Source organism: Pan paniscus, chromosome 10, assembly GCF_029289425.2.
Source record: "Pan paniscus chromosome 10, NHGRI_mPanPan1-v2.0_pri, whole genome shotgun sequence".
NCBI classification, from domain to species: domain Eukaryota; kingdom Metazoa; phylum Chordata; class Mammalia; order Primates; family Hominidae; genus Pan; species Pan paniscus.
In genome coordinates this window covers 75,768,502-75,793,560 of record NC_073259.2, presented here as the reverse complement: position 1 = coordinate 75,793,560, position 25,059 = coordinate 75,768,502, and the positions used below count along the sequence as shown (strand labels likewise).

Genomic DNA, 25,059 nt, shown 5'->3' with positions numbered 1-25,059 from the left:
TCTTCTTTTCACTTTCTAATTATTTAGAGGGACCTCCCAATTGTCTGTTACATAAACTGCAAATATTTTATACGATTTTTGTTTCTAATGTAACTGTATTTACAATATGCTTAACTAAATAATATTTAAAAAGTAATTGTCAAAGGAAGACATCTCTTTAAATCAATTCAAAATATTTGTGATTCAAAGATATTACACGTTACATGTCCTTCACTCTTTCACCTCTCAGGCTCAATGAAATCATCAAGGATTTTAGAATTAGAATGTTATTAGTTTTAAAGTTTAATTCACTGAATGTCTCCTTTTGTTAAGAAATTGATCCTTCATATTTTTGTTAAACTTTGCACCTGTTTAACAGCACTTATTTGAACATCATTATCAGTTTTGTTTCTTTGCTTACCTCTGTTTCTTGAATCTTGTGACTTCAAATCTCATCTTTAGTCTTTCTGGAATATAGCTTCATGTGTAGATGACCTTCTGTATACACAGTTCCCACATCCATGGATTCAGCCAACCGTGGATGCAAGATATATTCAAAAAATATAAAAATTAAAAAGTAGCAATACAATTGTAAAAATAATACAAATAAAAGCAACACAGAATAACAACTATTTACATAGTATTTACATTATATTAAGTATTAGACGTTATCTAGATTTGATATAAAGTATACAAGAGGGTATGGATAGGGGATAGGTTATATGCAGTATTACACCTTTTTACTTAAGGAACTTGAACATCCACAAATCTTGGTATCTACAGAGCATCCTAGAAGCAATACCCCATGGACACTAAGGGATGACTGTAATTATTTTTTTAGGAAGAATTTAAAATGTAGCATATTTTCTTGGAAAATGTGCTTATTTGACTACCACATTTAAGTGATAAATTGTCTGGATATGGAATTAAACATTCAAAATCCCTTTTTCTCAAAACGTTTAAATTATTTATCTACTGTTTTATAACATTCAGTGTTGTATATAAGAAATTAATGCCATTGTAATTTTTATGCACTGATATGAATCTCTTATCTCTAAATCTCTGAAAATATACCAGCATATATCTGAGACTGTCTCTTTCTATATTAATTCTGCTGGACAAAAGCAGAAACTTTCATCTTAAGTCTTCCTCTAACACAGGGAATTTCTTCTCTTTTTCTTTTTTCTTTTTTTTTTTTTTTTTTTTTGAGACAGAGTCTCGCTCTGTCGCCCAGGCTGGAGTGCAGTGGCGCGATCTCGGCTGACTGCAAGCTCGCCTTCCTGGTTCATGCCATTCTCCTGCCTCAGCCTCCCTAGTAGCTGGGACTACAGGCGCCCGTCACCACGCACGGCTAATTTTATTGTTGTTGTTGTGTTTTTAGTAGAGACGGGGTTTCACCGTGGTCTCGACCTCCTGACCTCGTGATCCACCCGCCTTGGCCTCCCAATGTTTTCTTTCTTTTCTTTTTTTTTGCGGGGGGAGGAGGGGAAACAGTTTTTCGCCCTTGCTACCCAGGCTGCAGTGCAATGGCGTGATCTCAGCTCACTACAACCTCCGCCTCCCGGGTTCAAGAGATTCTCCTGCCTCAGTCTCCCAAGTAGCTGGAATTACAGGCATGTGCCAGCATGCCTGGTTAATTTTGTATTTTTAGTAGAGACGGGGTTTCACCATGTTGTCCAGGATGCTCTCGAACTCCTGACCTCAGATTATCCACCCGCCTTGGCCTCCCAAAGTGCTGGGATTATAGGCGTTAGCCATCTCACCAGACCAGCGAGTTTATTTTCTGTTTTCTGTTTGTTTTTTTCTATTTTGTTCTGTAACATATATGATGTAAATAATATATTTTCTGGGTATTTTTGCTTTTAAATTTTTTTCTTCTAAATTTCTACCTATTTTCCTTATGTTTCATCAATCTTCTCTGATGCCATCTTATTATATCAAGTTCTAATTTGTAAATTTTTAATAATATTTTAAATTTATAACAATACTTTATCATTCTTTTGTTACTTTTAGTCTGCCATTCTGATTTTATGGATGCTACATGCCCTTGTACCTCTAAATATGCTAACAGAATTTTTAAAAAAATGTTTTTACTGTTTTTAGTTTAATCTTGTTTAAGTACTTATGCTTATGTTGCTTTATCTGCTGGTCTGTTTTGATGCTCTTCTTTCATGCTACTATTTTCAATCAATGTTCAATAATTATTGATTGTTGTCTGTTAATTGTTATATATCAGGCTACAGATAAATCTGAATTGGTCTGCTCCAATTGCTCTTCTTCCACGTTTTAATCTAAATAATTTATACTCAACATTAAATCTCAAATGACGTCTCCTGCAGGAGATTTTCACAAAGCCCCTAATTTAAGCTATTTCCATAACCTAATAGTACCTCTATTCATCTGTTTTATTTTATTACTAATGTGTTTCTAGAGAACAGGTACCATGGTTTATTCTTTTTTTATATTTCTGACTCTGAGCACCATGGTAGGTATATAGTATAAATTTAAAGAATGCTGAAAATAAATTTTAATAATGCCTGAATGATGATAAAAAGATTTCTCAGATTAGGAAGACATTTTTCCATCCCAACGCAATGCAGTAATCTCCAAACTTTCAAGAACATTTTGCTTCTCTCATATTGCCAAATTACCTAAGTGTTTTGTTTGCATATAAAACCTATTCTACTTATCATTAGTACTATACAAATTTCAATTAGTGGTTTAATGCAGGAGAGCTCATCTTCACAATTAAATTACATTGTCTTTGAGGGAAGGTATGATGTCTTGGACTTTATTTGCAGTCGTTCTGGGGCATTCAGTTCTATCAGATACAAAATTGAACTAAGTCATGTCAACATAATTTTGTTCTCTTTCTAGGAAATTTGTTTGTGATTGTATTTGTAAGTTACTTTGGATCTAAACTACACAGACCGAAGTTAATTGGAATTGGTTGTTTTCTTATGGGAACTGGAAGTATTTTGATGGCTTTACCACATTTCTTCATGGGATAGTAAGTGTTAAACAGCACTGAGCGATTCATTATCAGCAACTTGAAAATTAGCAGTAGAATTTTATTTTTATCCTTTAAATAGTTATCTTTTGAGAATATTCACCAAGTATGTCTAGAAATGGAGTATATTTCTTTTATATGATAGTTAGTATATTGCTTTATTCATCATGGCTTTCATAGACTTTGAAATAAGAATAATATTACATAAGGTGTAAAGTTTCAAATGAAATAAATGAGCTATTTATTACATGAAGTATAACACGTGTACTTCATGTCTTTGCCTGTAAGATTTTAATAATAGTAAGACTTCACAGCTTCATCCGCTGCATATAAGTTTGCCCAACAGCATTACACCAAAGTTGTTCTTTCTAAGGTAACTGCATAGTTATGATTAGAGGAAGGTATTCATAAGAGAAAACTGGAAATAGCTAAAACTTAAATAAGACAGAGCTTATTTTTTACATAAAAGTTAATGTAGTTAGTCCAAGGATGATATGATTCTATTCTTTTCATCATAGTGCTATGCCTTGCATGGCCTTGGCCTCATGGTACAAATTGTGGCAATGTATTTTCTGGCAGCAGGATAGAAGAAGGGAAGAAGAACAAGGAGAAGAACCAAAAATGCACACAGACTGAGGCTTAAGGAGCATTTTCAGAAGCAAAATGTTTCCACTGGCTTCACATTTACCAGAAATTGGTTACATTTTACACATAGATATATAGATACTGGGGGGAAAAAGGCTTTATTCCAGGACGCGGTTTCCAGCTAAAAATCCCAACTTCTTTTACTATGGAAGGAGAAAAAAAAGGATACCAAGAGACAATGAGCAGTCCCTGTTAGAGATGCCAATTACTTACTCATTGCCATATCCAGCAATCATGCCTTTTGGTCATCATATTAATTCTGTTCTTTTCCTACATTTGACCCTTATAAGAACTTTCTTCTTGATGGTACTGCTCTAATACTCATCATAGTCCATATCTTGATTCATTTTTCTACCTTTGTGGCCTCTTCATCATGCCCGTCCTTTTTCTCTACTTCTGACACCATAATTTCAGTGTCCCATAATTCCTTCTAATCTTCTTACTATCTTATTCTTCATGATTTTTAAGGAGAACATGCTTAGATGCAACCACCACAGCTTCATCTTGCATTGCTCCCCACATTTGAGGACCACATTCCAGGCTTACAGTTCTCTAAATGTGCCAGAGTATGTCATCTCTTTGCACCTGTTGTTTCTACAGCCTTGAATACTTTTCTTCCTTTGTCTACCAGTTAAACTTCTATCCATCTTCAATATTCATTTTATCTGTCACTCACATTGCGAAGTCTTCTTTGATCTACCCACTACCTCCAAGCAAAGCTGATCATCTCTTCTGTGTGTGTATGTGACAACTTGGGACCTTGCATATTAAACTTATTGTGTCTTTGATCATATGCTTTTATCTCAGAGAGTGTGAAAATCTCTAAAGTACAAAAATTGAGCTTTATTTCTAGTTCATTGAAGCTGAACATAATACCTGGCACACTATGAGCTGCCCTCAGAGCTCACAGAGCTCCTTAGTACTTTTGGATATCAGCATCTGTCTCTAATTCAGCACCATCTCTTTTGTCCTTATTAAGTTCTTCCTCATAAAGTTAAAATAGGTTAGAAATTTTTAATTGAGTTTTGAAGAGTCAAGCATTAGTGTGTGTGTGTCCATGAAAGAAAATCAGACAGACTTACTATCTTTGGCGATAACTCAAAGGGATAAATAGATATAGTTAACAGACTAAAAAAAAAAAAAACAGGTGAAACAGGGTATTTTACATCTTGACCAGAATATAAGCACTCCTAGGATTATAGGAAAGTGATAACCCACTTTATCCATGGTGTGTTGAATTATCTGTTTTAGTAGATGCTCCCATTCCCGCCCCACCCCCACCCCCACTTATCACCTCCTCTTCTGACATACATGCTGCGAAATTGACAAAGAGAAGTCCGGTAATTCGAAGACAGTGTCAATAAAGGGGAAAATTTTTCTGCGTTTTTGGGAAAGGTGAAAATATTCAGCAGATAAGCAAAATGTTCAATCCAGTGTTACTCTTATAGTTACAGGTATTCTAAAGAAACCAATATTGATCCATCAGAAAATTCAACATCAAACTTACCAAACTGTTTAATTAATCAAATGTTATCACTCAATAGAACACCACCTGAGATAATAGAAAGAGGTAAGAATTAATACTGACAGTTAAAAAGTATAAAATTTGTATATCTAATTACATCTATAAAATGTGATTTTTTAGCAAAATTGATTTAAGAACAGATAGGAAAAATATTTAACCGTTACATACAGACAAAATCATACTGTTAATATACACAGTTGACCCATGAACAACGTAGATTGTAGTTGCATCTGTTCACTTATATGTGGCTTTTGTCCAACCAAACAGAAGGAGAAACCCACCCATATGGAGATCTTACTTCTATAGGTAGTTTCCACAGGGCCAACCAGAGGAATTAAGTATGCATGAATTTGGGTACACATGAGTTGTCCTGGAACAAACATCCTACTATATATGTCAAGGGATGACTGTAATATATACGAAGGATATATTTAGGTAGATGAGAAAAGAGAAAAAATTTAATCGGTAACTGGCAAAAAAGTACACATTTAAAATTTAAAAAGCAGGAAGTGGCAGAAATATGTGAATAGTGTAACTTTGCTCTTCATAAAAAAATGCAAAATATTATAGCATTTGAAGATTTTGTGCCTATTATAACACAAATAATAAATTATAATTATAACCCAAAAGTTTAATGAAAAGAAATGGAAAGGAGGAAATATAAGATTTCACATTTTATATACTTCTGAAAGTGTGTAAATTTGTAACTTTTTCTGGAGATTAATTTTTAATATATATTAAAGAACAAAAATATACTTGCCTACTTTAGTGATAAATCTTAAGAAAATAATCAGGAATGTGCACAAGGACTTATTTACAATTATAGCCATGACATCTGTGTTTAACAGAATAAAAAATGGAAATATTTTGTAACTAAAAAAGAAGAGATTGTTTAAACAAATGAGGGAATTGTTACTCAACACACTACTGTACAGTCATTAACATTTTCACATAGAAGAAATCTTAACAACGTGGGGAAATTGTGATAATATAGCGATAACTATGTATGCAGCTTAAAAATAACCTAGATATTTAATTATATATTGTACATAAGGAATATTATGCATATTTTGTGCACCAAAAATGTAGAAGATCTAGAGTAACATTTGCAATGATCTTCTTTGTGTAGTGTGATTATAGATATTTTTTACTTGTTTTCTTTGTGCCCTTCCTTATTTTCAAACTTTGCAAAGTGAATATGGATCACTTGTAATTAGAAAAAAATAGAATAGCAAAGGGCTTAAAGTAGTTAAATTTCTAATAAGAATGTTAAAAATAATGTTTAAAATAAAACACTCTCTTGTCTCGATAGGTTGTGTGAAGGAATCTGGGTCACACATGTGGATCTATGTCTTCATGGGTAATATGCTTCGTGGCATAGGGGAAACCCCCGTAGTACCATTGGGGATTTCTTACATTGATGATTTTGCAAAGGAAGGACATTCTTCCTTGTATTTAGGTAATAAACAGAACATATTAAATTGCATGGTTAATCCTTAGGTCTACCTTTGGAATAATAGTATCATTAATTGTATTCTTTATTAGAAAAAATATTTGGAGAAATGTATTGTGTAATATTACTTTTAAAAACATGTTGAATAAAAACCAAGTATTTGCGGTATCTGATTAAATTGTTTTGTAATACCGACAGGTACTGTGAATGCAATGGGAATGACTGGTCTAGTTTTTGCCTTTATGCTGGGATCTCTGTTTGCTAAAATGTATGTGGATATCGGATATGTGGATCTGAGTAAGTACAATCGGAACGAGGTACCATGATAGTGCTTTTTAAGTGCAGGACACCATTCTTCCAAATAATTAAATTTACTTTTTTCAATAGTACTTTGCTTACTATTTTCCAAAAGTTACAGGTAGGAAATAAATGCATTAATAATCAGAATAAAAATGAAATTCAGCTCCTTTTTATACTTTGCTTATAAAACTACATGTAAATAGAGATTTTTAACAAACTTATTTTAGATTACTTAAAATGTCCCTCTCTGAAAACTGACTGCCAAGTCCAGTACATTTTATTTTTCAGTTGATGATGACTTGGTTGATGTGTAGAACTCAGAGTTTGCTTTGCTAACATCTCCTTGTGGCTGCTTTATTGGCTTATGGCGTGGGTGGTTTAAGAGACAACAGAGTGCACTTTGGTTATGATCATTTTTCCTGGCTTTCACTGATGGCTTGGCCTACGGCAACATTTAATGAGTGCTTGTAGAATAAATGAATGAAGGAGAGGACACGTAAATAAAATTTATGACTTTTGTCTTCACTCTCGGAGCATGCTTTATTTCTCCTCTCATAGAAGAATGAGAGCCCATGTTGTAATATCTGCCTTGACTTCATGCCCTCCTTCCTACAGATGTACCTGTACTATATCAATATTTATCTTGTTTTACCCATACTTATGAAAAAGTATCTATCTTTAGCTAATATTAATCAATCCAACTGGGGTTTAGATTTCATCTTTCTGCCTCTTGTTCATCTGCATCCTCTCTTTTCCTCAGCAAACACTCTCAAGTCTCTCCCATCTACTTACATATATACATTTTTTATATCCCCAAATGACTTCCCAGTTGATTAACTGTTTCCCCAATTCATCTTCAAAGCCAAGTACCTAGAAAAAAATCATCTAAGTGCCTCATCGTCTCATCTCCCATGTACTTCTCATCTACTATAATCTGCTTCTTACACTAATGGAACACAAAAAAATTCTATGTAATTTACTAACTAATAGATATTTTTCTATAATTTGTTTAAATATATACTTCTACTATTTATTCATTTTTTTCTTAGATTTTTTAAAATAACTACCTAAAACTCAACCTGTCAAATGCTGGTCTTATCATCTTATTTCCAAACCCACTTTGTTCCCTATATTCCTTCTCTTGCTGAGTATCTGTACCTTAATTCAATGATTGACTGAATTTCTGTACCCTGTAATCTCACACTCCCCTTTATTTAAAATTGGAAAAACTTTTCTCTCTTTTATTTTCATAGTTCTTAAAGTCTCTTTCAACGTGTGGCTTTCCTCAGATAACCCTTACTTAATCATTTTCCATTGGTCTCAAATTCGGTGCCCCTATTAATGACCAAGAGCATGTCTTTATTGTAGCCCTTCTCACAACAATCTGTAAATATGTGTGTACTTACCCACCATCTCTTTGAGAACATGACAGAATGTTGTCTGTCTTAACAAATAATAACTGATTAGTGTTTGTGAATAAACGAATATGATTTTCTATCTCACCAGGACTTAAATAGATCTGTCCAATGAGACCAAAGGATTCATTCTGAGAGGAATAGACATCACAGTAGGCCAACAAATTTGAAAGTGCTTTCTAATATAAAACGAAAGCAAACACTTGATGATGATTTATATCTTCCGTTTTAGAAATGTGACTTACTGTAGCTACACATTATATATTATATTTAGTCATTTGATTCCAGTTTCATAATTGCTTTTATCACTGAGTACAAAATAAGTGGTGAAGGGCTTTAGGTCTTTAGGGTAATAGTTTTGCAGTCTCTCTACTCTATTCAGAAATAATTACAGCATTTTAGAATTCATGGTTATTCAATTTCTACTCCTGGCCGTTCAAATATTATCACATCTTCTCTACTCAGTGAGAAGCATGAAGTGCACTTATTATAAAGTATACTTTGGCAAACTTCAACTCCTACACAAGCCAAAGAGATAACACAAATAAGTAAAGAATGTCAAAGACCGGAAATTAGGGTTTGATGGTTAGAATGGGAAGGGTTGTTGTTGGTAAACTGCTATCGTCACACACCCAAAAGCTCAGGCGCCGCCCAGCCCTGGCCTGTACTTTTCAAGCAGAATTTTGGACCCAGCATTGAAAAGACCTCCTGCTTGGTTTTCTAGAACATCCAGAAACTAACATTTTTTTTTTTGGTAGAATTTTCCACCTTTTAACACGGTATGTTACCCAACGGAAACACTGTCAGACAATATCTAGCTAGGTTATGTTCTTTAGTTCCTATACAAAGACCAGTGAAAGAACCAAAAAAGTCCTCAAAATTACATTTCTGGCAGGTGATAAATAAATACTTAGCATGTATATGGAGTTACTGATTTAACCAATCATTTCCTGAATTCAGTCTGTGTTGTTGATTATAAAACAATATGATTATAAAACAATATGATCACATAAATCAATTTTAGAGACAGATTCATTATGGAAAATAATTTATTTCTAGATAGTTTTAAATCAAGACAATATTTTCTTATGTCAATATTTTCTTATGTCAATGAGTTTCCTTATAGATCAGAGTAATGGCATCATTTAATTGTGCTCTGAAGTTTTATGGTGTGTGTTTTTCCGTGTGTGTGTTTTCTCAATTCTTATTATTTTATTATTTTATTGTGGTAAGAACAGCTAAATTAAAATCTACCTTCTTAACAGATTTTTAAAAGTAGAGTTGACCTTTGAACAGCACAGGTTTGAACTGTGCAGATCCACTTACACATAGATCTTTCAATAAATGTATTGGAAGTATTTTTTGAGATTTGTGACAATATGAAGAAACCTGCAGATAAACTACACAGCTTAGAAATTAGAAAATGTTAAGATACAGATATATCATGAATAAATAAAATATATATAGATGCTAAACTATTTTATAATTTGCTATAATAAAATATGCACAAATCTATTATTAAAAGTTAAAATTTGTCCAACTTTATACAGAAAAACTCTTATAGATTTTACATGATGCCATTTGCAGTCAAGAGAAATGCAACCAAATATAACAATACAGTATTAAGTCATAACTGAATAAAATTAACTGTAGTGCATATTTTACTGCTGTAAAAATTATGTAACCATCTCCTGTTGTAATTGCAGTTAGCTCAAGTGTTGAGAGTATTTACTTAAAATGTCACATGTCGTTCATCATCTCCATGTGAGTGGTTTTCATCACTCTCCAGTAAGTGATGAATCACTTTAAAAAGTGAACTCCTGTGGTTCCTGTGTATTTTTCATTTTGTTTAGCACAATACCATCAACCTTAAATAACACTGTGTGAGCCATATGAAGTGCTGGAAGTGCTCCCAGAAGCACAGAAAAGTCATGACATTACAAGAAAAAGTCAAGTTGTTTAATATGTACCGTAGTTTGAGCTCTGCAGCTGGCCACTGTTTCAATATAAATGTATCCAGTAGAAGGACCATTGTAAACACACACACACACACACACACACACACAGAGAGAGAGAGAGAGAGAGAGAGAGAGAGAAATGGAGCAATATGAAGCCTCACTGCAGCTACACCAGTGGGCACAAAACCTGTGCTTTTAGTGAAATAGTTTTTATCTCATATTGAAAATGCAGCTTTTATGTAGGTGCAACACTGCTATTAAATTAAAGACAAGGAATCATCCCAAATGCAGATCAAGGATAGACTGGATAAAGAAAATGTGCTATATATACACCATGGAATACTATGCAGCCATAAAAAGGAAAGAGATCATGTCCTTTGCAGGGATGTGGATGAAGCTAGAAGCCATTATCCTCAACAAACTAACAGGAAGAGAAAACCAAACACTACATGTTCTCACTCATAAGTGGGTACCGAAAAATGAGAATATGTGGACACAGGGAGGGGAACAACACATACTGAGGCCTGTCAGGGAGTGGGCACAGCAGGAGGGAGAGCATCAGGAAAAATAGCTGATGCATGTTGGGAGTAATACCTAGGTGATGGGTTGATAGGTGCAGCAAACCACCCTGGCACACGTTTACCTATGTAACAAATCTGCACACCCTGCCCATGTATCCTGGAACTTAAATAAAAAATTTTTAAAAAGCATACCTGTAAGACTCAAACATGATTTGAGAAAAAGTGAAGTCATTATATAACAACTTAAAGCAAAAGGAAAATGAAGGATTTAAAGCTGGAGAATTTAATGTCACTAAAGGATAATTTGAAAATTTTAGAAAGAGATTTGCCTCAGAAAAGTGTCAAGATAACTGGAGAAGCAGCTTCTGCTAATCAGGAGGCAACAGAAATAGTGTTCTAGATAGCATTAAGAAAATCACTGAGAAGAAAGGACATCTACCCGAACAGGTTTTTAATTAGATGAAAGTTCCCTATTCTGGAAAAAAATGCCACAAAGTACGCTTATTAATAAGGAAGACACGTGAGCACCAGGATTTAAGGCAGAAAGGGATAGGCTAACTCTGATGTTCTACGCAAATGCAGTGGGGTTTAGGATCAGAACTGTTCTTACCTATACAACTGCTAATCCCTAAGCCTTAAAGGGGAAAGATAAAAAACACTTTTTAGTGTTTTGGTTGTACAACAAGAAGGACTGAACAATAAGAACATTTTTTTACTAAAAAGTTCTGACAGTTTCCATTGATAGTTTGTTCCCCAAGACAAGGAATATGGCGGCAGAAAGGGTTTGCTTTTTAAAAGTTCTTTTGGTAATAGACAATGCTCTTGGTCATCCAGAACTCCATGAATTGAATACTGAAGGTGCTGAAGTGGTCTGCTTTATCCCAAACACAATGTCTCTAATTCAGCCTATAGATCTGAGGTTATAAGGACATTTAAGGCTCATTGCATGTTACGCTATAGAAAGGATTGTCATTAAAGTATAATAATAATAAAATAAAATAAAAAAATAAAATTTGTTTTATGTAAACCACAAAAAAAAAGGATTGTCAATACTGTAGAAGAGAACCCCTATAGAGAGAACATTATAAAAGTCTGAAAGGATTACACCGTTGAAGTTGCCATCATCTTTATAGAAAAAGCCACAAAAAGCCGTCAAGCAGGAAACAAATTTCTACTGGAGAAAACTGTCCTGATGTAGTGCATAACTTCACAGGATTCACAACATGGTCATTCAAGGAAATTACGAAGAGATTGCGGATATGGCAAACAAAGATGTGAAGAATTTCAAAATATGGATCTTGGAGACATTCAAGAGCTAATTGGCACCACATCAGAGGAGTCAGCAGAAGACAACTTGATGAAGATAAGTGCTGAACCAGTCTCAGATGATGAGGAAAAAACATAGAAGAATCAGTGTCAGAAACAAATTGACATTAGACAATCTGGCAGAAGTGTTCTGATTATTCAAGACTGTTTTGGTATATTTTACAACGTGGAACCTTCTGTAATGTGGGCACTGAAACAAAAGCAAACAGTGGAAGAAGGATTGGTATCATATAGAAACATTTCTAGAGAAATGATTAAACATCAAAGTCAAATAGCAATTTTGATGTATTTCTGTAAAGGTGCACTGTGTGTACCTGCCTTTCCTGCCTTCCTTTTTACCCCATCCACTGCCTCCACCTCTACTACCCTACAGAAAGCAAGAACAATGCCTTCCCTCCCTCCTCCACCTACTCAATGTGAAGAGATGAGGATGAAAAACTTTATGAGACCCACTTCTATTTAATTAATAGTAAATATATTTCCTTGTGATTTTCTAAACATCATTTTCTCTAGCTTACTTTATAGTAAGAATACAGTCTATAATACATATAACATGGAAAATATATGTTGACCATTTATGCTATTGGTAAGGTTTCTGGTCAACAGTAGGCTATCAGTAGTTATGTTTTGGGGGAACCAAAGTTATACACAGATTGTCAACTGTGTGAGGGGTCAGCCACCCTAAATCTCATGTTATTCAAAGGTCAACTGTACAACACAGTATTATTAACTATAGGCACAATGTTGTACAGCAGATCTCTAGAACTTATTCATTTTGTATAACTGAAACTTTATACCCATTGACTAGCAACTCCCTATTTCCCCTGTTACTCAACCACTGTAAATCACCATTCTACTTTCTGCTTTCATGAGTTTGACTCTTTTATATGCCTCACATAAATATAATCACTCAGTATTTATTCTTCTGTAATGGGCTTATTTCACTTAGCATAATGTCAGCAAAGTTCATACATGTTATCACATGTTGCAGAATTTCTTTTCTTTTTAAGACTGAATAGTATTCCATTGTTCATATTTATCATATTTTCTTAATTCGTCTTTCAGTAGTCATTAGGTTGTTTTCACATCAAGGCTATCGTGAAGAGAGTTGCAATGAACATGCAAGTGCAAATATCTCTGAGATCCTGATTTTGATTCTTTTGAATTAATTCTACACCCAGAAGTGAGGTTGCTGCATCATGTGGTAGTTCTATATTTAATTTTTTCAGGAATCTTCATACTGTTTTTTATACTAGGTGCATCATTTTGCATTCTACCAACAGTTTGTAAGTGTTCAGATATTTCCACATCCATGCCAACATTTTTCTTATTCTTTTTTTTGATAACACCTATCCTAACGGGTGTATGGGGATATGTAATTGTGTTTTTGATTTTCATTACCATGATAATAAGTGATGTTGAACATCTTTTCATATACTTGTTGTTATTTCTGTGTCTTCTTGGGAGAAATTTCTATTCAGGTCTTTAGCCTATTCTTAAAGCAGATTATTTTAATTTTTTTGCTATGAAGTTATAAGCATGTCTTGTATCTTTTAGAAATTAACCCCTTATCACATAAATGCTTTACAAATAAATTTTCATGTATTCTGTATGCCTTTTCACTCTATTGATTGTTTCTTTTGCTGGGCAGAAGCTTTTTAGTTTGATGGAGTTCCATTAGTTTAATTTTGCCTCTGTTGCCTGTGCTTTTGGTGTTATATCCATGAAATTATTGTCATGACCAATTTAATGAAGCACTTTCCCTAGATTTTATTCTAGGAGTTTTAAAGTTTCTGGTTTTAAATTTTGGTCTTCAAAACAGTCTGAGTTAATTTTTTTGTTATATGTAAGATAATACTATAAATTCATGTAAATATCCAATTTTCTCAACACCATTTGTTGGAGAAACAATCATTTCACCATTGTAGCCCCTTGACAAAGATCAGATGACTGTATATATTTATGTGAGCTCTCTCTTCTATTCTACTGGTTTCTATATCCAGCTTTGTGCCAGTACCATAGTGTATTAATTACTTTAGCTTTGGAAAATATTTATAATCAGGAAGTGTGAGCTATCAGCTTTCTTCCTTCTCAAGGTTGCTTGGCTATTTGATGTCATTTTTTGGTTTACATGAACTTTAGGATTATTTTTTATATTTTTGTAAAAGTGTCATTGGGATTTTGATAGGTATTGCATTGAATCTATAGATGTATTTAGGTAGTATGGACATTTAACATTATTAGATTCATTAATCCATGGACACAGGATATATCTTTCTAACTGTTTGTGGCTTTTTCAATTTGTTTCATCAGTGTTTTGAAGTATTCAGTGTACAAGTCTTTCACCTGCTTAAATTTATCATGTTTTATTTCTTTTTATTTAATTGTGAATGGGATTGTTTTCCCAATTGCCTTTTCAGACAGTTATTTGTTAGTGAATAGAAAGGCAAACATTTCTTATGAATTTTTTATCCTGCAACTTTCCAGAATTTGTTCATTTAATTTAACAGATGTGTATGTGTGTGCGTGTGTGTGTGTGTGTGTGTGTGTGAAGTCTAGGGTTTTCTATGTATAAGGTCATATCATCTGCAAATGGAGATAATTTTACTTCTTCCTTTCTAGTTTGATGCATTTTATTATTTTTTTTTCTTGACTAATAGCTCTGGCATACAATTCCAGGGCTATATTGAATATAATTGGTGAGAATAGTCATCCTTTCCCTTTTCCTAAAAGCTTTCCTTTTTTCACTCTTGAGTTTGATGTTCGCTATGGGTTTCTCATGTATGGCCATGATTATGTTGAGCAAATTTCCCTTTATTTGTAGCTTGTTGGAAGTTTTTGTCATGAGAGTGTTGAATTTTATCAAGTGCTTTTTTGAAATTTACTGATATGATTGTGTAATTTTGTCTTTTATTTTGTTAATGTGGTTTATTACACTGATTGATTTTTGTATGTTGAACTTTGCATTTCAGGTATAAATCCCACTTGGTTATGGCATAATATCCTTTTAATGTGCTCTTAAATTATGTTTGGTAGTATTTTGTTGAGGATTCTTTGCATCTGTATTCATCAGGGATATTGGCTTGTAGGTTTCTTTTGATGATTTTGTCTGGCTTTGATATCAGGGTAATGCTGGTCTCATAAAATGAGTTTGAAGCTGTTCCTTCCTCTTCAATTTTTGGCAAGAGGTTGAGAAGGATTGTCATTAATTTTTTCTTTAAAAGTTTTCTAACACCAGTAAAGCCATCTGATCCTCAGCTCTTTGTTGTTTAGAGGTTGTTGATTAGTGATTTCATCTTTTTACTGTTAGTAGGTCTATTCAGACTTTCTTCATGAATTAGTCACGGTGGATTTTTTTTTTTGTATCTAGGAATTTATTCATTCCTTCCCAGTTATTTAATTTTTTATGTATAATTGTGCATAGTAATCTCTTATGATTATTTTATTTCTGTGGTATTAGTTATAATTTCTCTGCTTTCTTTTCTTACTTTAGTTGAAACTTCTTTCTTAGTCTAGATTAAAGTTCATCAATTTTGTTCACTTTTCGAAAAACATCTCAACTCTTAGTTGTGTTGATTTTTTTCTATTCTTTATTTTATTTGTTTGTTTTCTAACCTTTTCTTTCTGCTAACTTTGGGCTCAATTTGGTTTGCTTTTTATATTTTCTTGAAGTGTAAAGTTGTGTTTATTTGACATCATTCTTTTCTTACTGCTATAATTATGTAAAATGTATTGGTGTTTATTGACAATAAACAATTTCTCAGATGCTTCTAGTGACCAGAAATTCGAGAAGTTAACCTCTGATTATAGTCTACAGGAATAAAACTCACCCTATTAACATAGGATTTATCATTATAAACTTCCCTCTTACTGCTACTCTTGTTGCATCTCATGTTTTCTAATGCTCTGTTTTCAGTCTCGTTTGTCTCAAAATATTTTCTAAATACACTTTTGGTTGATTTGAACAATCAATTTTTCAAAGATGTGTTGTTTAATATGCACATTCATGTGAACTTTCCAGTTTTGCTTCTGCTATTGATTTCTAGTTTTATTCCATTGTGGTTGCAAAAGATAATTAGTATGATTTTAATCTGAAATTTGTTAATACTTGTTGTGTGTTGTAACATGTGATCTATCTTAAAAATTGTTCCATTTCTGTTAGAGAAGAATATGTATTCTACTGTTAATGAATAAAGTGCTCACCGACAATTGGGTCCAGTTGATCTGTAATGTTCTCCATTTCCTCATTGATATTCTCTCTGGTTGTTCTATTATAACTAAAAGTGGACATATTAAGGTCCCCTACTATTACAGTCAGCCTATTATGGAGGGCCACTGCATGTCACCATTTTATATAAGGGACGTGAGCGTCTTTGTGTTTTGGTATCCATGGAAGGTACTGGAACCAATCCCTTGCAGGTACCAAGAGATGACTGTATTTTATTCCTCTGTATGTTTTCCTTCAGTTCTGTCTATGTTTGCTTCATATATTTATATTCTCTGAGGTTGAGTCTATAATATATCCATAATTGTATCTTGTTGGTGAATGAACTTTTAAAAATCATTTTATAATGTCATTTTTTGTCTCTTGAGACAGTTTTGATGTAAAGTTTATTTTGTCTAATATATGTATACCTACCCTTGTTTTATTTTGGTTACCATTTGTATTGAATACCTTTTTCCAACTCTTCATTTTCAGCCTATGTGTGTTATTACATCTAAAGTGAGTCTCTTATAGACAGCAGGTAGTTTTATCCAATCAGCAACTCTGTATCTTTTGTTTGGAGATTTAATCCATTTATATTTAGGGTAGTTATTGACAAAGAAGGATTAACTTTGCTATTTTTAAGCTGTTTTCCTATGTCTTGCAGTGATTTTCCCCTCTTTTCCTGTGGTGCTGTTTTTCTTTATGGTTTGTTGATTTTTGTAATATGTTTATTTATTTTTCCTTTTTTGCTACTTCTATAAACATTTTCTGGGTATCATGGGACTTACATAAAATATAAAAGTCTCTTTTAAGCTGATAATAAATTAACTTCCATTACATAGAAAAATTCTACATTGATTAGCCTGCTCACACTTTATCTTAATGAAGTCACAGTTTACATCTGTTTATATTGTATAACCATAAATATATTTTATATATACTTATTTTAATGCTTTTGTCACTTAAATTTTTATAATTTAATTAAAATAACTTACCCACAATTGATATACTAATATATTAATCTGTAGTTGTCTATGTATTTGCATTTACCAATGACTTTTGTCCTTTTAATGCCATTATATTGCTATTTGGCATCATTTTGTATTAAGTAGAAAATTTTCCTTTATTTTATTTATTTATTTTTACACAGGTTTATGGGTTTAGTATTCCCTCAACTTTTGTTTGTCTGGGGCTTTTATGTCTCTTTTTTTTATTGCACAGGTACGTATTGTTTTTATTTTTTAAATTTTAAATTCTTAATTTTCATGGGTACATAGTAGGTGTACATATTTATGGGCACATGAGATATTTTGATAAAGACATGTAATGTGTAATAATCACATCATATAAAATGGGGTATCCATCCCCTCAAGCATTTTATCTTTGTGTTATAAACAATTCAGTTATATTATTTTAGTTATTTTAATATGTACAATTTATTGTTAACTGTAGTCACCCAGCTGTGCCATCAATAAATCTTATTCATCCATTCTAAATACTATTTTTGTACCCATTAACCATCCCCACTTTCCCCCCAAACCCCTACTGCACTTACCACCCTGTGGTAACCATTCTTCTACTCTCTATCTCCATGAATTGAATTGTTTTGATGTTGAGATCCCACAAATAAGTGAGAAAATGTGATATTTGACTTTCTGTCCCTGGCGTATTTTACTTAATGTAATGACCTCTAGTTCCATCCATTGTGTTGCAAATGACTGGATCTCATTCATATTTATGGCTGAATAGCCCTCCATTGTGTATATGTGTAATATTTTCACTTCATCTGGTGTTAGACGCAGGTTGCTTCCAAATCTTGGCTATTGTAAATAGTGCTAAATCAAATGTAGGAGTGCAGATATCTCTCCAATATATTGATTCTTTTCTTTGGGGTATATTCTAAGCAACGGAATTGCTGGATTGTATGGTAGCTTTATTTTTAGTTTTTTGAGGAACCTCCAAACACTTCTCCAGCATGGTTATACTAATTTACATTCCCACCAACAGTGTGCCTTTTTTCCACATGCTCATCAGCAGTTGTTATTGCCTTTCTTTGGATATAAGCCATTTTAACTTCTGTGAGATATCTTATTGTAGTTTTAATTTTCATTTATCTGATGATCAGTGATGTTGAGTACCTTTTCGTATGTTTGTTTATCATTTGTATGCCTTCTTTTGAGAAATGTCCATTCAAACATTTAAAAATTGGCCCATTTTTAAATGGATTATTAAATTTTTTCCTATAGCATTGTTTGAACTTCTTATATATTCTGGTGATTAATCTTTTGCCAGATGGGTAGTGTACAAATATTTTTTCTTATTCTGTGGGTTGTCTCTTTACTTTATTGATAGTTTTCTTTGCTTTACAGATGCTTTTAACTAGATAGAATCCCATTTGGCCATTTTTGCTTGTATTTCCTGTGCTTGTGAAGTATTACTCAAAAATGTTTTGCCCAGCCTAATGTTCTGAAGATTGTCTTTAAGATTTTCTTGTAATAGTTTCAGTTTGAGGTCTTAGATTTACATCTTTAATGCATTTTGATTTGATTTTTTAATATGGCAAGAAATAGGGGTTTAGTTTCATTCTTCCGCATATAGATATGCAGTTTTCCTAGCACCATTATTGAAGAGCCTATCTTTTTCCCAGTGTGTGTTCTTTGGCACCTTTGTCAAAAATGAGTTTGCTCTATGTGTCTGGATTTGTTTCGGGGTTATCTATTCTTTTCCATTGGTCTATGTATCTGTTTTTATGGCCAGTACCATGCTGTTTTGGTTAGTGTAGCTCTGTAAAATAATTTGAAGTGAGATAATGTGATTCCTTCAGTTTTGTTCTTTTCTGCTCAAGACAGCTTTGCCTATTCTGTGTCTTTTGTGATTCCATGCAAATTTTAAGATTTTTTTTTCTGTTTCTGTGAAGAATGTCATCGGCATTATAATAGAGATTACATTGAATCTGTAGATTGTTTTGGGTAGTATGGACATTTTAACCACATTGAATCTTCCAATCCATGAACATGGAATATAATTCCATTTTTGTGTCTTGATTTCAATTTCTATCCTCAGTGTTTTAAAGTTTTCATTATTGATATCTTTCCCTTCTTTAGTTAAGTTGACCTCCACATATTTAATTTTTTTGTGGCCACTGTAAATGGGATTTAATTATTTTATTCAGATTGTTCACTATTGACATATAGAAATGGTACTAATTTTTATATGTTGATTTTGTATCCTGCAATTTGACTAAATTTGTTTAACAGTTCTAGTAGTTTTCTTTTTTTTGGTGGGGTCTTAGGTTTTTCTGAATATGTGATTATATCACCTGTAAACAAGGATAATTTGACTTCCTTTCCTTTTGGATGCCCTTTATATCTTTCACTTGTCTAATTGCTCTAGCTAGGTCTTCCACTACTATCTGGAATAACAGTGGTGAAACTGGGTGTCCTGGTCATATTCCAGATATTAGAAGAAAGATTTCAGTTTTTGCCCACTCGGTATGCTACTAGCTCTGTGGGCCTCTTATAAGTGGCTTTTATTACATTTGGGTATATTCCTTGTATACCCAGCTTTTTTATGTTTTTTACCATGAAGCATTGTTGAATTTTATCAAATGATTTTTTTAGCTTTAATCGAAATGATTATATGGATTTTATCCTTCATTCTGTTGATATCTGTGTCTTGATTGATTTGCATGTGTTAAACCATTCTTACGTCCCTGGGATAAATCCAACTTGGTTATGATGAGTGATCTTTTTAATGTATTATTTAATTTGGTTTGCTAGTACCACGTTGAGGACTTCTGAATCAATATTCATCAGAGATACTGGCTTGTAGTTTTCTTTTTTTGATGTATGTTTGTCTGGTTTGCATAGCAGGATAATTCCGACCTTGTCTTAGGTTGGTTTTGCCATTAAAACCAATGGCAAATACTGCAATTACTTTTGCACCAACCTAATAGAATGAGTTTAGAAATATTTTCTCCTTATCTACATTTTAGAATAGTTTGAGCAGGATTGATATTAATTCTTCTTTAAATGTTTGGTAGAATTCAGCAGTGAACCCAGCAGGTCCTTGGCTTTTCTTTCCTGGGAGACTTTTAATTACAGCTTCAATTTCATTACTTGTTATTGGTCTGTTCAGGTCTTGGATCTCAGTTCAATCTTATATATTTAGGAATTTATTCATTTCCTCTTGATTTTCCAATTTATTGACATATGTTTGCTCATAGTAGCCTCTAGTGGACCTTTAAATTTCAGCAATATCATTCGTAATGTATTCTTTTTCATCTCTGGTTTTACATATCTGGGTCTTTTCTCTTCACATTAGTCTGGATAAATTTCTGTCAATTGTATTTATGTTTTCAAAAAACAGATTGTATTATTCATCTTTTGCACTGTTTTATCTCAGATTTATTTATTTCTTCTTTCATCTTTATTATTTATTCTACTAATTTTGGGTTTAGTTTGTTCTTGTTTCTCTAGTTCTTTAAAGTGTATCATTAGATTACTTATTTGAAGTTTTTCTTCTTTTCGATGTGAGCACTTAAAGCTATGAATTTCCCTCTTGGTACTACTTTTACTGTATCTTATCTCATAGGTTTTGGTATGTGCTTCCATTTTCATTCATTTCAGGAAAATTTTCAATTTGCTTTCTAATTTGTTCATTGACCCACTGGTCATTCAGGGGCATATTGTTCAATTTCCATGTGTTTGGATAGTTTCCAAAATTCCTCTATTATTGATTTCTAGTTTTATTCCATTGTGGCCAGAGAAGATGCTTGATATGATTTCTTTTTTTTTCTTAATGTTTTAAGACTTCTTTTGTGACCTAATATATCATCTGTCTTTAAGAATGATTCATATGCTGATGAGAGAAAATGTTTATTCTGGAGCCCTTGAATAAAATATTCTGTAAATATATATTAGGTCCACTTGTTCCATAGCTCAGGTTAAGTCTTTCTCTTTCTTGATTTTCTGTCTAATAGGTTTTTTCAATGCTGAAAGTGAGTTGTTGATATTTCCAGCTATTATTGTATTGAAGTCTGTCTCTCTTTTTCACTCTAATAATATTTGCTTTATATTTCTTGGTGCTTCAGTGTTGGGTGCAAATGTATTCACAATCCTTTTATTCCCTTGCCGAATTGAACCATTTGTTATTACATAATGACATTATTTGTCTCTTCTTTCAGTTTTTGTCTTGAAATCTATTTTGTCTGATGTAAGTATAGTAACTCCTTTTGGTTTCATTGGCATGTAATAATATCTTTTGCTGTCCCTTCATTTTCAGCCTGTGTTTATCTTTATGGGGAATTGCGTTTCTTGTAGGCAACAGATCATTAGGTCTTGTTTTATCACCCATTCAGACACTCTATCTCTTTTGATTGGTGACTGTAGTTGACTTACATTCAATGTTATTAATAGGTAGGGACTTACTCCTGCCATCTTGTTATTTGTTTTCTTGTGGTGTTGGGGTCTTCTCTTCTCCCTTCTTGTCTGTCTTTTAGTGAAGGTCATTTTCTCTAATGGAATAATTTAATTTCTTCCTTTTATTTTTTAGTTTTTGGTCTGTCATATGTATTTTGACTTGAGATTACCATGAGGCTTGCACATACTTACTTATAACCCACTATTTTAAACTGGTAACAACTTAAAATGATTGCATAAAAAAATAAATATGCAGAAAGAAAACTAACAGGCTGGGCACAGTGGCTCATGCCTGTAATCCTAGCACTTTGGGAGGCAGAGGCAGGTGGGTGATCAGAGGTCAAAAGTTCAAGACCAGCCTTGCCAACATGGTGAAATCTCATCTCTACTAAAAATACCAAAATTAGCCAAGTGTGGGGGCAGGCGCCTGTAGTCCCAGCTACTCGGGAGGCTGAGTCAGGAGAATCTCGTGAAGGTGGAGGTTACAGTGAGCTGAGATTGTGCCACTGTACTCTAGCCTTGGTGATAAGAGCAAGACTATGTCTCAAAAAAAAAGAAAAAAGAAAAAAGAAAAGAAAACTGATAAAACCTCTGTACTGCAACATCATCTTCTTATGTTTAAATATTTTTTCCCTTTTATCTTATTTACTGTGTATGTCTCAAAAAGTTATTGCAGTTATTATTTTTTATTGTTTCATCATTTAGTCTTTCTACTTAAGAGTAGTTTGCACACCACAATTACAGTATTATAATATTTGGTATTTTTCTGTGTGCCTACTATTGACACTGAGTTTTTTTAACTTTGGATGATTTCTTCTTGCTCAGTAACATTATTTTCTTTCAGATTTTAGAACTCCCCTTAGCATTTCTTATAGGACAGTCCTGGTGTAAATAAAATCCCCCAGTTTTTTTTTTAATCTGGGAAGGTCTTTATTTCTTATTTATCTTTGAATTATATTTTTGCTGGACATAATATTCTAGGGAAAAAGTTTTTTTCTTTATCCTTCACCTTTGAGTGTTGGGTTATTAAGTGCCTTGAGGTACTTTTCTTCGGGTTATATTTGCTTGGTTTTCATTAACATTCTTGTACTTGAATGTTGATATTTTCTCTAGGTTTGAAAAGTTCTGTAATATTATCCCTTTCAATAAACTTTCTACCCTTTCTCTATCTCCCTTTTAAGGCAAATAACTCTTAGTTTTGCCCTTTTGAGGTTATTTTCTGTATCTTTTAGGTGTGCATCATTCTTTATTCTTTTGTCTCTTGTGACTGTGCAGTTTCAAACAGCCTATCTTCAAGCACATTATTCTTTCTTTTGCTTGATCAGTTCTGCTCATAAGAGACTCTGAAGCATTCTTTAGTATGTCAGCTGAATTTTTCAACTCTTAAATTTCTGCTTGATGGATTTTAATAATTTTAGTCTCTTTGCTTTGTTTTTAAGATTTTTTTATTTTTAATTTTTATGAGTATATAATAGGTGTATGTATTTATGGGGTACATAAGATGTTTTGATACAGGCATGCAATATGAAATAAACACATCATGGATAATGGGGTATTAACCCCTCAAGCATTTATTCTTTGAGATACAAATAATCTAATTACATTCTTTAAGGTATTTTAAAATATACGATTAATTTATTATTTACTATAGTCACCCTATTGCACTATCAAATAGTAGGTCTTATTCTTTCTATTTTTTTTGTATGCATTAACTGTCCCCACCTCCCACCTCCAATCCTCTACTACCCTTCCCAGCCTCTGGCAACGTCCTTCTTCTCATTATGCCTACAAGTTCAATTGATTTGATTTTTAGATCCCCCAAATAAGTGAGAACATGTGATGTTTGTCTTTCTGTACCTGGCTTACTTCGCTTAACACAATAATCTCCAGTTCTCTCCATGTTGGATCTGGATCTCATTCTTTGAGAATGACTGGATCTCATTCTTTTTTATGGCTGTATAGTATTCCATATGTACCAAATCTTTTTTATGAATTCATCTATTGATGGACACTTAGGTTCCTTCCCAATCACAGCTATTGTAAACAGTGCTACAACAAACATAGAAGTGCAGATATGTCTTAAATAGACTGATTCCCTTTCTTTTGGGTATATACCCAGCAGTGGGATTGTTAAATCATATGGTAACTCAATTTTGAGTATTTTGAGGAAACTCCAAACTGTTATCCATAGTGGTTGCACTAGTTTACATTCACACCAACAGTGTATGAAGGTTCTCACCAGTGTTTGTTATTGCTTGTCTTTGGGATAAAAGCCATTTTAACAGGGGTGAGATATATCATTCATCAGATATCTCATTGTAGTTTTGAATTGCATTTCTCTAATGATTAACAATGTTGAGCACCTTTTCATTTGCATGTTTGTCATTTATTTGTCTCCTTTTGGGAAATGTCTATTCAAGTGTTTTGCCCTTGTTTTGATCAGATTATTAGATTTTTTTCTATAGAGTTGTTTGAGCTCTTTATATATTCAGGTTATTAATCTGTTGTCAGAGGGGGAGTTTGGAAATACTTTCTCCCATTGCATAAGTTGTCTCCTCACTTTGCTCATTGTATTTTTTGCTGTGTGAAGCTTTTTAACTTGATGTGATCCCATTTGTGTATTTTTACTTTGGTTGCTTGTGTTTGTCAGGTATTGCTCAATATTTTTTTTTCACCCAGACTAATGTCCTGATGATTTTCACCAATATTTTCTTGTAGTAGTTTCATAGTTTGAAGTCTTAGATGTATGTCTTTAATCACTTTTGATTTGATTTTTGCATACGGTGAGAGACAGGGGCCTGGTTTTATTCTTCTGCATATGGATATCCTGTTTTCTTAGCACCATTTATTAAACAGACTGTCTTTTCCTCAGTGCATGCTTTTGGCACCTTTGTCTAAAATGAGTTCACTGTAGTTGTATGGATTCTGGGTTCTCTATTTTGTTCCATTGGTCTATGTGTCTGTTTCTATGCCCGTAGCATACTGCATGTTGTTTTGGTCTCTATGGCTCTGTAGTAAAATTTGAAGTCAGGTAATAGGATTCCTCCAGATTTTTTTTTTTTTTCCTTATGGTTAGCTTTGGCTATTCTGTGTCGTTGTGTTGCATATGAACTTCTGGTTTGATTTTTCTATTTCTATGAAGAATATTATTGTTATTTTGATAGAGATTGCATTGAATCAGTAGATTGCTTTGGGTAGTATGGACATTGAAACAACATTAATCTTCCAATCCATGGACATAGAATATTTTTTCAATTTTTGTTGCCCTCCTCAATTTCTTTCATCAATGTTTTAAAATTT

At 33.0% G+C, this 25,059-nt stretch overlaps 1 pseudogene; it reads left to right on the top strand.

The window, feature by feature from the left end:
* LOC100976656 (putative solute carrier organic anion transporter family member 1B7) overlaps positions 1-25,059 on the top strand; it is a 127,259-nt pseudogene that overhangs the window by 53,579 nt on the left and 48,621 nt on the right.